The 14,106-nt window shown below is 45.5% G+C and overlaps 1 protein-coding gene across 4 annotated transcripts in view; it reads left to right on the top strand.

Annotated features, from left to right (window-relative positions):
* Positions 1 to 14,106, top strand: part of taok3a (TAO kinase 3a) — a 270,675-nt gene that overhangs the window by 215,086 nt on the left and 41,483 nt on the right. The gene's annotated exons all lie outside the window — the stretch shown is intronic.

Genomic DNA, 14,106 nt, shown 5'->3' with positions numbered 1-14,106 from the left:
AAAACGAAATTGAAGAAGAAACTGAAGCTATTGAGCCATATCGGTTTGAACCGTATGCAAGCGAAACCGACACGACAGCCAGCGAGGACGAATTCGGCGATCGCCTTCTAACCAACGATTGGTATGTGTTTGTTTGGCATTAAAGGAAACTAACAACTATGAACTAGGTTTACAGCATATGAAATACATTTGGCAACAAAATGCACTTTGAGAGTGCAGACAGCCCAGTTTTCATCAATTTAATATATTCTGTAGACATACCCTCATGTCAGCAGGTCAGGGAAGCCAGGGTCAATATTCTTCTCTTGATCATCTTCGGGACGGTGTGAGCCAAGACATCCAGGGGGTTTAGCTCGCTCGTCTGCGGGAACAAACTGCCGCCATTGCTTGCCGTGCTACCGAGGTCCTTTGTCCCTGAATTGCTCACACACTCCGGCAGATTCAATGGGGGTCTGGCGGCAGATTTCTTTGACTTTATCGTTGGAAATGCATCTGCTTTGAGTGTCGCAGGATATCCACACATTCTTGCCATCTCTGTCGTAGCATAGCTTTCGTCGGTAAAGTGTGCGGAACAAACGTCCAATACTTGCCACTTTGGCATGTTTGGGCCACTGGTGCAACTTGAATCCGTCCCTGTTGGTGTTGTTACACCCTCCGACAACACACCGACGAGGCATGATGTCTCCAAGGTACGGAAAACAGTCGAAAAAACGGAAAATAACAGAGCTGATTTGACCTGGTGTTTGAGAAAATGGCGGATTGCTTCCGAGAGCGAATACTAGAAAGGCGTTTAATTCGCCAAAATTCACCCATTTAGAGTTCGGAAATTGGTTAAAAAAATATATGGTCTTTTTTCTGCAACATCAAGGTATATATTGACGCTTACATAGGTCTGGTGATAATGTTCCCCTTTAAACAAGACAAGAAGCAAAGAATTAAACAGAGACAGAATTCAATTTGGCTCAATTTGAGGAGAGACGCTTGGACATCTGTACCCTTGTACAGTGTCATTACGCTCTGCCGAAAGGTTGTACGCCTCCCCCTTTAGTTGGACTTTCTCTGACCACAGGACAACGGCTGCTTCTAAGGGACCAGGTCGTAAACAGCCATCGTCTTTGATTACAACAGTTCACAGAAAAGGTCGTAAAAGAGTTCAAAAAGAGGTTCGTAAAACCGTTGAAAAAGGAGGTTCAAAAAGAAGTCGTCTGGAAATTGGGCAGATCCTGCCTTCTCTCCGCTTTGTAGTCCTTGGGTTAAAACAGTATATTTCTGTTGATTACAATGCATGAAAGAAAACAAAAAACCCTTCATGTTGCTTCACCCCTTACACAGTGGAGTTTTACAAGCCTTCTTCTTGGTAGGTTTCAAAGACAGCTTTTGTCTTCTTGCCAGGAACTCATTCCAACACAAATTGTGATAATTTAGATAGAATTATTCTGACAAGTATCGGGGACTTGTGTAGTAGTGCGGGACATGTCCGGGTATTGTCAAGGACTAAGACAAAACCTGTTTGCCACAGTTAGCTGATATGACGGACATTGGGACTATGGCCATTACAGACATGCAGGAGAACTACAGTACAGGCCAAAGGTTTGGACACACCTTCTCATTCAATGCGTTTTCTTCATTTTCATGACTATTTACATTGTAGATTGTCACTGAAGGCATCAAAACTATGAATGAACACATGTGGAGTTATGTACTTAACCTACTCAGTGGCCTAGTGGTTAGAGTGTCCGCCCTGAGATCGGTAGGTTGTGAGTTCAAACCCTGGCCGAGTCATACCAAAGACTATAAAATTAATTTACGTGGACCCAGACTTAAACAAGTTGAAAAACTTATTGGGGTGTTACCATTTAGTGGTCAATTGTACGGAATATGTACTGTACTGTGCAACCTACTAATAAAAACTTCAATCAATCAATCAAAAAACCTCCCTGCTTGGCACTCAGCATCAAGGGTTGGAATTGGGGGTTAAATCACCAAAAATGATTCCCGGGCACGGCCACCGCTGCTGCCCACTGCTCCCCTCACCTCCCAGGGGGTGATCAAGGGTGATGGGTCAAATGCAGAGAATAGTTTCGCCACACCTAGTGTGTGTGTGACAATCATTGCTACTTTAACTTAACAAAAAAAGGTGAAATAACTGAAAACATGATTATATTGTAGTTTCTTCAAAATAGCCACTCTTTGCTCCGATTACTGCTTTGCACGCTCTTGGCATTCTCTCGATGAGCTTCAAGAGGTAGTCATCTGAAATGGTTTTCACTTCACAGGTGCGCTTGAAGCTCATGGAGAGAATGCCAAGAGCGTGCACTGTAAAAAGTCAGTGTTCAAAAACAAGGAAAAAAAATACAAAAATGAGGGGTATTTTTTTTTTAACTCAGCAAAATTATCTGCCAATAGAACAAGAAAATTCGGCTTCTCAAGACTTTCCAAAACAAGTAAAATTAGCTAACCTCAATGAACCCAAAAATACCTTAAAATAAGTATATTCTCACTAATAACAAGTGCACTTTTCTTGGTAGAAAAAAATTAGACCTTTTTGCTCAATATGTTGAAAAATATTCTTAAATGAAGTAAATGCTAGTGCCATTATCTTGACATAATGACATGCGCTCGGCATCATGATTTGTTTTTTCATGCTTGAAGTAAGAAATGATGACTTTAAAAAAAGTAGTTTTATAACACAGCTTTGCAACAGTTGATATTCTAGTTTCAAGCATGTTTTACTCAATATAGCTCATCAAATCTCAGCAACAAGCTGTAATATCTTACTGAGATCATTTAGGACCAAAACCCTTAAAACAAGTAAAACACTCGAACATAAAATCTGCTTAGTGAGAAAAATTATCTTATCAGACAAAAAATAAGCAAATATCACCCTTATTTGAGATATTTCATCTTACCGTATTTTCCGCACCATAAGGCGCCCTGGGTTATAAGCCGCATCTAACTGCGCTAAAGGGAATGTCAAAAAAACAGTCAGATAGGTCAGTCAAACTTTAATAATATATTAAAAACCAGCGTGATGTGGGCGCGCATGGAGTCGTATATCAACATGGACGGAGCTGCGTGAAAAAAGCCACCCGGCCTCTTCGCGTAAACTTAAACTTACCTTAACCACTCGCTCATCTTTTCTTCATCCATCCTTTCGAGTTAGCTTTTATGATGACGCCGGCTGGAAAGGTCTCTTTTGGCAAGGTCTTCCTTTTGAATATCACCATGGGTGGAAGTTTCTGGCCATTAGCATGGCAAGCTAGAACCACAGTGAAGGACGACTTCTCATTCCCTGTGGTGCGAATATTCACCGTACGTGCTCCCGTTGTATCCACAGTGCGGTTCACAGGAATATCAAAAGTCAGTGGAACCTCGTCCATGTTGATAATGTTCTCTGGCCGGATCTTTTTTTCAGCTATCTTGTTTTTACAATATGCACGGAAAGTAGCCAGCTTTTCTTGAAAGTCTTTAGGCAGTTGCTGTGAAATAGTAGTCCGTGTGCGGATGGAGAGATTGCGTCTTTTCATGAACCGGAAACCTGTCGCTTAGTAGGAGCCATTTTGTGGTCTTTACAGATGTAAACACACAAAGGAAATGAAACGTAATATCCGCGCGCTTCTTCTTCTTCTACGGGGGCGGGTGGTTGCTTACAGTAGAAGAAGAAGCGCTTCCTCTTCTATGGGGGCGGGTGATTACCTTGGCGGTTGCTTGCTGTAGAAGAAGACGCGCTTCCTCTTCTACGGGGAAAAAAGATGGCGGCTGTTTACCGTAGTTGCGAGACCTAAACTTTATGAAAATGAATCTTAATATTAATCCATATATAAAGCGCACCGGGTTATAAGGCGCACTGTCAGCTTTTGAGTAAATTTGTGGTTTTTAGGTGCGGCTAATAGTGCGGAAAATACGGTACTTCGATTTCACTTTTTGCAGTGTGCAAAGCAGTAATCGGAGCACAGGGTGGCTATTTTGAAGAAACGAGAATATAGTTAAAAGTTAAAGTACTAATGATTGTCACACACACACTAGGTGTGGTGAAATTTGTCCTCTGCATTTGACCCATCCCCTTGATCACCCCCTGGGAGGTGAGGGGAGCAGTGGGCAGCAGCGGTGCCACGCCCGGGAATCATTTTTGGTGATTTAACCCCCAATTCCAACCCTTGATGCTGAGTGCCAACGAGGGAGGTAATGGGTCCCATTTTTTATAGTCTTTGGTATGACTCGGCCGGGGTTTGAACCCACAACCTACCGATTTCAGGGCGGACACTCTAACCACTAGGCCACTGAGTAGGTTATATATAACATATAAAACATGTTTTCAGTTATTTCACCTTTTTTTGTTAAGAACATAACTCCACATGTGTTCATTCATAGTTGTGATGCCTTCAGGGACAATCGACACTGTAAATAGTCATGGAAATAAAGACAACACATTGAATGAGGAGAAGGTGTGTCCTAACTTTTGGCCTGTACTGTATGTCCTCAGCCACGTCCCTGATGTCGGCCGACTGTCTTACCGTCGTCCTCTTTGTCACAATGTGTATTTGCGCTGCTTTGTCCCAACCCATCGGAGGCGCCGCAAACGTCTCATCAGAACAAAACATGAACAAAACGAAATACACTCTTATGAGGGTTTTGTTTTTTGTGGCGGCCGCAGTTTGACCCTGACAAATTCCCCGTTACATTATCCTCAATGGTGATTGTCGACTATAAACAATCGCTGAAATGATTATTCTGCTCATCCTTACTAGAGAGTGTTGGTTATTTTCCATTCGTTTGTCTCATTAACCCCCCCTCCCTCCCCAGTAATACCACACATTTGACTCAATATTCTCTCTTGGTGGGCGTGTCCTTCTCTCTTTTCTCTTTCTGTGCTGCTCTGTTGTCATAGAAACAAGCAGTAGTAAGTAGTAAGTAGTGTTGCTGCCTTCACGTGCTCAATTTAACCCCTCATTGTCTCCTTCCTTTGTCCTCGCGGCGTCTTTGACTGCGACCATGTCCCTCCTGACGTCACGCTAATTCATTCATTCATTCACTACGAGGACAATTGACTACATTTTGTCCGTTTAAACAAACGAAATGGACCCAAGTCTTGTCGCGCAAACCACATCGCCTCTCTCTCTTTCTCTCTCCGGTGTCCTGCCCGCTGGCGCTGAGAGAGATGACATCATCTTTTCTCCAAGCCGACAGGTAGACAAAGAGACGAAGACAAAAATACGGAGCAAGCGTAAAAACCCACACTGCAAAAAGTCAGTGTTCAAAAACAAGAAAAAAAATACAAAAATGAGGGGTATTTTATTTGAACTAAGCAAAATTATCTGCCAATAGAACAAGAAAATTTGGCTTGTCAAGACTTTCCAAAACAAGTAAAATTAGCTAACTTCAATGAACCCAAAAATACCTCAAAATAAGTATATTCTCACTAATAACAAGTGCACTTTTCTTGGTAGGAAAAAAAAGAGACCTTTTTGCTCAATATGTTGAAAAATATTCTTAAATGAAGTAAATGCTAGTGCCATTATCTTGACATAATGATATGTGCTCGGCATTACCATCCATCCATCCATCTTCTTCCGCTTATCCGAGGTCGGGTCGCGGGGGCAGCAGCCTAAGCAGGGAAGCCCAGACTTCCCTCTCCCCAGCCACTTCGTCCAGCTCCTCCCGGGGGATCCCGAGGCGTTCCCAGGCCAGCCGGGAGACATAGTCTTCCCAACGTGTCCTGGGTCTTCCTCGTGGCCTCCTACCGGTCGGACGTGCCCTAAACACCTCCCTAGGGAGGTTTCGGGTGGCATCCTGACCAGATGCCCGAACCACCTCATCTGGCTCCTCTCCATGTGGAGGAGCAGCGGCTTTACTTTGAGCTTCCCCCGGATGGCAGAGCTTCTCACCCTATATCTAAGGGAGAGCCCGCCACCCGGCGGAGGAAACTCATTTCGGCCGCTTGTACCCGTGATCTTGTCCTTTCGGTCATAACCCAAAGCTCATGACCATAGGTGAGGTTGGGAACGTAGATCGACCGGTAAATTGAGAGCTTTGCCTTCCGGCTCAGCTCCTTCTTCACCACAACGGATCGATACAGCGTCCGCATTACTGAAGATGCCGCACCGATCCGCCTGTCGATCTCACGATCCACTCTTCCCTCACTCGTGAACAAGACTCCGAGGTACTTGAACTCCTCCACTTGGGGCAGGGTCTCCTCCCCAACCCGGAGATGGCACTCCACCCTTTTCCGGGCGAGAACCATGGACTCGGACTTGGAGGTGCTGATTCCCATCCCAGTCGCTTTACACTCGGCTGCGAACCGATCCAGCGAGAGCTGAAGATACTGGCCAGATGAAGCCATCAGGACCACATCATCTGCAAAAAGCAGAGACCTAATCCTGCAGCCACCAAACCAGATCCCCTCAACACCTTGACTGCGCCTAGAAATTCTGTCCATAAAAGTTATGAACAGAATGGGTGACAAAGGGCAGCCTTGGCGGAGTCCAACCCTCACTGGAAACGTGTCCGACTTACTGCCGGCCATGCGGACCAAGCTCTGACACTGATTATACAGGGAGCGGAACGCCAAAATCAGACAGTCCGATACCCCATACTCTCTGAGCACTCCCCACAGGACTTCCCGAGGAACACGGTCGAATGCCTTCTCCAAGTCCACAAAGCACATGTAGACTGGTTGGGCAAACTCCCATGCACCCTCAAGGACCCTGCCGAGAGTATAGAGCTGGTCCACAGTTCCACGACCAGGACGAAAACCACATTGTTCCTCCTGAATCCGAAGTTTGACTATCCGGCGTAGCCTCCTCTCCAGTACACCTGAATAGACCTTACCGGGAAGGCTGAGGAGTGTGATCCCACGATAGTTAGAACACACCCTTCGGTTCCCCTTCTTAAAGAGAGGAACCACCACCCCGGTCTGCCAATCCAGAGGTACCGCCCCCGATGTCCACGCGATGCTGCAGAGTCTTGTCAACCAAGACAGCCCCACAGAATATATTAATTGATGAAAACTGGGCTGTCTGCACTCTCAAAGTGCATGTTGTTGCCAAATGTATTTCATATGCTGTAAACCTAGTTCATAGTTGTTAGTTTCCTTTAATGCCAAACAAACACATACCAATCGTTGGTTAGAAGGCGATCGCCGAATTCGTCCTCGCTTTCTCCCGTGTCGCTGGCTGTCGTGTCGTTTTCGTCGGTTTCGCTTGCATACGGTTCAAACCGATATGGCTCAATAGCTTCAGTTTCTTCTTCAATTTCGTTTTCGCTACCTGCCTCCACACTACAACCATCCGTTTCAATACATGCGTAATCTGTTGAATCGCTTAAACCGCTGAAATCCGAGTCTGAATCCGAGCTAATGTCGCTATAGCTTGCTGTTCTATCCGCCATGTTTGTTTGTGTTGGCTTCACTATGTGACGTCACAGGAAAATGGACGGGTGTATATAACGATGGTTAAAATCAGGCACTTTGAAGCTTTTTTTTAGGGATATTGCGTGATGGGTAAAATTTTGAAAAAACTTCGAAAAATAAAATAAGCCACTGGGAACTGATTTTTAATGGTTTTAACCATTCTGAAATTGTGATAATGTTTCCCTTTAATTGTAATTTTGAGGAATTTATCTGAATGTGCAGGAACTATTTCTGTTCAAAATTGTTAGAAATGTTTAAATATTAACTGTCAGTTTACTGTACTGTGCCAACTTTACTACTTTATGGGATGGCACTTCAAGTTCATATGTGAGTCAAGGCAGGTGGCCAAATACTTTTGGCAATATAGTGTATCCGTATCTGTATATTAAGTGAACCCCGACTTAAACAAGTTGAAAAACTTATTGGGGTGTTACCATTTAGTGGTCAATTGTACGGAATATGTACTTCTATATGTGCAATCTACTAATACACGTTTCAATCAATCAATCAATCAATCAATCAATATCAGGGACATGTAGGAGGACAAACAAAGATGATATCACAGACAATGTGCAAGAATTTAGCCAGGACATAGCTACCCGATATCGGAGACATGAGAACGACATATAGGGTGACTAGACAGAAGGTACGAACACAAAGTAGAACACACCTGGTTGATATCAGATAGATTGGGACGAAGCCAAATGACATCAGAGACATGGATAAGACAATGTGAGGGATAGGACACAGACTAAGACAACAGGACATGTGGGAGGAAATAGCGGAGGACGATGGTAGCCATTATCAAAGATATCAGACGACATGAAATAAATCAAATCAAATCAAATCAACTTTATTTATAGAGCACATTTAAAATTTACCACAGGGGTAGCCAAAGTGCTGTACAATGAGCAGGTTAAAAGATAAAACGAGTACCGAGCAAACACAACACAACACAAACAGAACACGATCAAAAATAAATAATTAAAATAGAATTAATAAAAACATAAAAACATAAAAACAGGATCACAGCAGGTGTATTATGGGGCGCCATTGCAGGATGGATATCACTCAGTGTTAAAAGCCATGGAATAAAAGTATGTTTTTAAGAGAGATTTAAAAACAGGAAGAGAGGAGGCTTGTCTAACACTCAGGGGTAGGTCGTTCCAGAGCTTGGGAGCAGCAACGGCGAAAGCTCTGTCACCTCTAAGCTTCAGCCTTGTGTCAGGGACCGTCAACAGCAGCTGATCGGCTGATCTTAAGGATCGGATGGGGCAGTAAGGCTGAAGGAGGTCGGAGAGATAGGTTGGCGCGAGGTTGTTTAGACATTTAAAAACAAATAAAAGGAGTTTAAAATGTATTCGGTAACGCACAGGGAGCCAGTGAAGGGACGCTAAAATAGGGGTGATGTGCTCACGTCTGCGGGTCTGTGTTAGCAGACGAGCAGCAGAGTTCTGCACGAGCTGCAGGCGGGCGAGGGAGGCCTGGCTAATGCCTACATACAGGGCATTACAATAATCAAGACGAGTCGAGATAAAAGCGTGGATTAATTTCTCAAGATCATGTCTTGATAGAAGCGGTTTCACTTTCGCTATTTGGCGTAATTGATAAAAGCTTTTTTGAACGACGCTGCTGATTTGTTTTTCGAATTTAAAATCTGAGTCAAACTTTACCCCCAGGTTTGTGACAGAGTCGAAATAGGTCGTGTCCAGCTGATAACAGAAACTGTGGATAAAGAGGAAGGCCAAAGGGTCCCTGAGAAGGACTTTGACATCAGGAGAACACAAAGGAAGATACAGGCAGATCATAAATATCATGCTGCTCTAAGCTAAAAAGAAGTGGACTGAAATAGGACTAAAAACATTCCATGAGTCGATGTCTTCTCCCCATGATGTCGTTGATGATCACATGCGGGGGACATGCATGGACGAGCGTGTAGGGGAGGGAGGGGGCAGTGAGGTTATTAGAGTATATAGGATAGGATAGGATAGGTCTTTATTGTCATTGCACAAGTACAACGAAACTATGTTTTCAGCACAAACTTGTTCAAGATTAGACAAACAAACAGTGTACAGGGTTACAGAACAGGAACGCTGATGGGTCGCCACAAGGCGCCCCGTAAAAGATGGGGAAAAAGGTAAAACGCTGGGGAAGAATGAATAAAAAAATACAATCTAGACTGGGCTCCTAAGGGGGCCCAGTCTGGAGTGGGAATAAACCTCCATAGCAAAGCACATATACATATTACAACATACATCTCAAGATATCTAGCAACAGAGGGGAGGGAGTGCGGGGTCATGGTGGCAGGCCGCAGCTCTCAGGCGCTGACCATCCATTCATCACCCCTATGGGATTTGCGTCGAGGGCGTTGGATTGGGGGGGCTGGGGTATGTATGTGTGTAGCGTATATTTTTGTCACGACAAGCAGGTTCCCCTAAACCCAAGATCTTGTCAATTTCGTTGAGGCCAGTTAACTAGTTCCAATGTTGATTTGGAGAGCAGTGCAAAAAGAGGCAACAAGAAAGTTAAGACAAGACAAAGAAGCAAGCAGGAGGACTGAAATAGGACTAAAAATATTCCATGAGTCGATGTCTTCTCCCCATGATGACGTTGATGATCACATGCGGGGGACGTGCATGGACGAGCGTGTAGGGGAGGGAGGGGGCAGTGAGGTTATTAGAGTATATAGGATAGGATAGGTCTTTATTGTCATAGCACAATTACAACGAAACTATGTTTTCAGCACAAACCCGTTCAAGATTAGACAAACAAACAGTGTACAGGGTTACAGAACAGGAACGCTGATGGGTCGCCACAAGGCGCCCCGTAAAAGATGGGGAAAAAGGTAAAACGCTGGGGAAGGATGAGTAAAAAAAAATACAATCTAGACTGGGCTCCTAAGGGGGCCCAGTCTGGAGTGGGAATAAACCTCCATAGCAAAGCACATATACATATTACAACATACATCTCAAGATATCTAGCAACAGAGGGGAGGGAGTGCGGGGTCATGGTGGCTGGCCGCAGCTCTCAGACACTTGCGTCAAGGGCGTTGGATTGGGGGGGCTGGAGTATGTATGTGTGTCGCGTATATTTTGGTCACGACAAGCAGGTTCCCCTAAACCCAAGATCTTGTCAATTTCGTTGAGGCCAGTTAAATAGTTCCAATGTTGATTTGGAGAGCAGTGCAAAAAGAGGCAACAAGAAAGTTAAGACAAGACAAAGAAGCAAGCAGGAGGACTGAAATAGGACTAAAAATATTCCATGAGTCGATGTCTTCTCCCCATGATGTCGTTGATGATCACATGCGGGGGACATGCATGGACGAGCGTGTAGGGGAGGGAGGGGGCAGTGAGGTTATTAGAGTATATAGGATAGGATAGGTCTTTATTGTCACAGCACAATTACAACGAAACTATGTTTTCAGCACAAACCCGTTCAAGATTAGACAAACAAACAGTGTACAGGGTTACAGAACAGGAACGCTGATGGGTCGCCACAAGGCGCCCCGTAAAAGATGGGGAAAAAGGTAAAACGCTGGGGAAGGATGAGTAAAAAAATACAATCTAGACTGGGCGGGCTCTTAAGGGGGCCCAGTCTGGAGTGGGAATAAACCTCCATAGCAAAGCACATATACATATTACAACGTACATCTCAAGATATCTAGCAACAGAGGGGAGGGAGTGCGGGGTCATGGTGGCAGGCCGCAGCTCTCAGGCGCTTACCATCCTTTGATCACCCCTATGGGATTTGCGTCGAGGGCGTTGGATTGGGGGGTGTGGGGTATGTATGTGTGTAGCGTATATTTTTGTCACGACAAGCAGGTTCCCCCTAAACCCAAGATCTTATCAATTTCGTTGAGGCCAGTTAAATAGTTCCAATGTTGATTTGGAGAGCAGTGCAAAAAGAGGCAACAAGAAAGTTAAGACAAGACAAAGAAGCAAGCAGGAGAGATAAGGGAGAGGAAAGGGGAGCGTCCGCCCTCCATGAGTGCCAGAGAGAAAGAATATTGTAATCATAATGACACATTAGAGATGTCCGATAATATTGGCCTGCCGATATTATCGGCCGATAAATGCTTTAAAATGTAATATCGGAAATTATCGGTATCGTTTTTTTTATTATCGGTATCTTTGTTTTTTGTTTTTTAAATGAAATCAACATAAAAAACACAAGATACTAGAGATGCACGGTTTGCGGGCACAACCGCGGAGTCCGCGGATTATCCGCGGATCGGGCGGATGAAATTTTAAAAAATTAGATTTTATCCGCGGGTCGGGTCGGGCGGTTGAAATAAAAAAAAATTAGATTTTAAATAGATTCAGGCGGGTGGCAGTTAAACCAATTCGGAAATATATATACATAGTTAAATGTTGTTACCCACATACGAAAAACGAGCAGGCACCTGCTGCATATGCCACAACAGAAGAAAAAAAAAAAAAGAGATGGACACTTTTACGGAGCGGAGAAGGCCCCCGACGCCTCGCCGGGGTCCGGGACCGAGGCCCCTTCCCCCGAGAGGGCCCCACCGGGAGCCGTAGCTGAGGCGATCCGCGAGAAGGGCCCGACGCATGTCCAGGGTCACCGCACCGACACCCCGCCTCGTCCGCCTTCGCCGCGGCCGGCGTCACGCGCAGCAGGTAAGCAGCTTACCTGCCCGCCACCCCCGTGGCCGGGGGCTCGTAACAGGGGTCACTCCGCGCGCTCCGCGCGCGCAGCTTACCTGCCCGCCACCCCTGTTGCCGGGGGCGCGTAACAGGGGTCACTCCGCGCGCAGTGCGCTCACGAAAGGGGTGGGGCTCACCCTGGTTGATATAGACAGCAGGACGGTGGCCATGGACGTCGGAACCCGCTAAGGAGTGTGTAACAACCCACCTGCCGAATCAACTAGCCCTGAAAATGGATGGCGCTGGAGCGTCGGGCCCATACCCGGCCGTCGCCGGCAGCGAGACGCGCTTGGAGGTGCGCTCAGCGCGGCTCCCATATGATTGCGCACTGGTGTGCGTCTGGGTCGTGACAGCGTGGCACGCGAATGTCTGTGCTGCATTGGATCAGTCTCCTTTCTTTAACAGGCAAAAGCTTTATAACCTCACTAATGCCTTGCATCGTCTTTATTAGATATATAACAACGGGCGGGTGCGGTTCTGATCAAATGTTACATCGGGTGGATGGCGGATGGTTGACGACTTTCTGATGCGGTTGCGGATGAAATAATTGCCTATCCGCGCATCTCTACAAGATACACTTACAATTAGTGCACCAACCCAAAAAACCTCCCTCCCCCATTTACACTCATTCACACAAAAGGGTTGTTTCTTTCTGTTATTAATATTGTGGTTCCTACATTATATATCAATATATATCAATACAGTCTGCAAGGGATACAGTCCGTAAGCACACATGATTGTGCGTGCTGCTGCTCCACTAATAGTACTGACCTTTAACAGTTAATTTTACTCATTTTTATTAATTACTAGTTTCTATGTAACTGTTTTTGTATTGTTTTACTTTCTTTTTTATTCAAGATTTTTTTATTTTTTTATTTATCTTATTTTAATTAGTTATTTTTTTAAAAAGGGACCTTATCTTCACCATACCTGGTTGTCCAAATTAGGCATAATACTGTGTTAATTCCACGACTGTATATATCAGTATCGGTTGATATCGGTATCGGTAATTAAGAGTTGGACAATATCGGATATCGGTAAAAAAGCCATTATCGGACATCCCTCGTTCACATCTAATGCTCTGGAACACGCTGCGGCCTTTTGATGTCTTTTTCGCGTCCTTTAATTCCATTGGTACTAAAAAAGACTTTGGCCCCTCCCCTCACATGTGTGTGACCAGCACCCTGCGGGGGCCGCTGAAAGAGGGCGTCACATGACCTGACTTGGCCCTTTGTGGCGCTGGAACAAGTGAGCAGGATTGAGGGCTGCTGTTACAGTAGCGGTATTGATTCAGGGCTGATTTAAAATTGGAAGGGGAGGGGGGGAGTAACGGGGGGTCAGGGGTCCTTCACCTGTCTCCATGCCGACGAAAACTTATTTTTCTTATGTTACGTCTTATTATTTCTTTCTACCGCCCCCTCCCCCGCCCCCACGGGCCCTCTCTCTCAATGAGGTATTCATGTGACCCACCTGCCGCCCGCCGCTTAGCGTTAGCGCCGCTAAAGAAGAGGCGCTCTGTGCCGGGGCTTGGCCCCCCGCCATTCACGCCTCACATGGCCTCTGCTGCTGCGTGCCCTGGGCGCGAACCAGCCCGCCGCTGCTGCGGGGCGGGGGTTTATACTGTGGCACCCTTGGTTGGGCGAGGCGGGCGGGGTCGGTCGGTTGTCCTCGGACCTGAGACGGGCTGGTGTCAGCCTGAGCTTCCAGGGCTCCAGTCGCCGTCATGTTTGGCCTAAGGCGCTCGACAGGTGGGAGTTACGAGAAGATGAGGAGCGACGAACACCTCCTCCATGATGAGGAAGACAACCCCTTTCTTCTGCAGGTCTTACTTGAAATGGCGTGTGTGTGTATGTGTGTGTGTATGTGTGTGTGAATGTATGTATGTATGTGTGTTTGTGTGTATGTATGTATGTATGTGTGAATGTATGTATGTATGTGTTTGTGTGTATGTATGTATGTATGTATGTTTGTGTGTATGTATGTATGTATGTATGTGTGTTTGTGTGTATGTATGTGTGTGTTTGTATGTATGTA

Source organism: Nerophis lumbriciformis, linkage group LG03 (genome assembly GCF_033978685.3).
Source record: "Nerophis lumbriciformis linkage group LG03, RoL_Nlum_v2.1, whole genome shotgun sequence".
NCBI lineage: Eukaryota > Metazoa > Chordata > Actinopteri > Syngnathiformes > Syngnathidae > Nerophis > Nerophis lumbriciformis.
The sequence above is the reverse complement of the archived record's forward strand: the minus strand, read 5'-3'. Positions and strand labels throughout refer to the sequence as shown.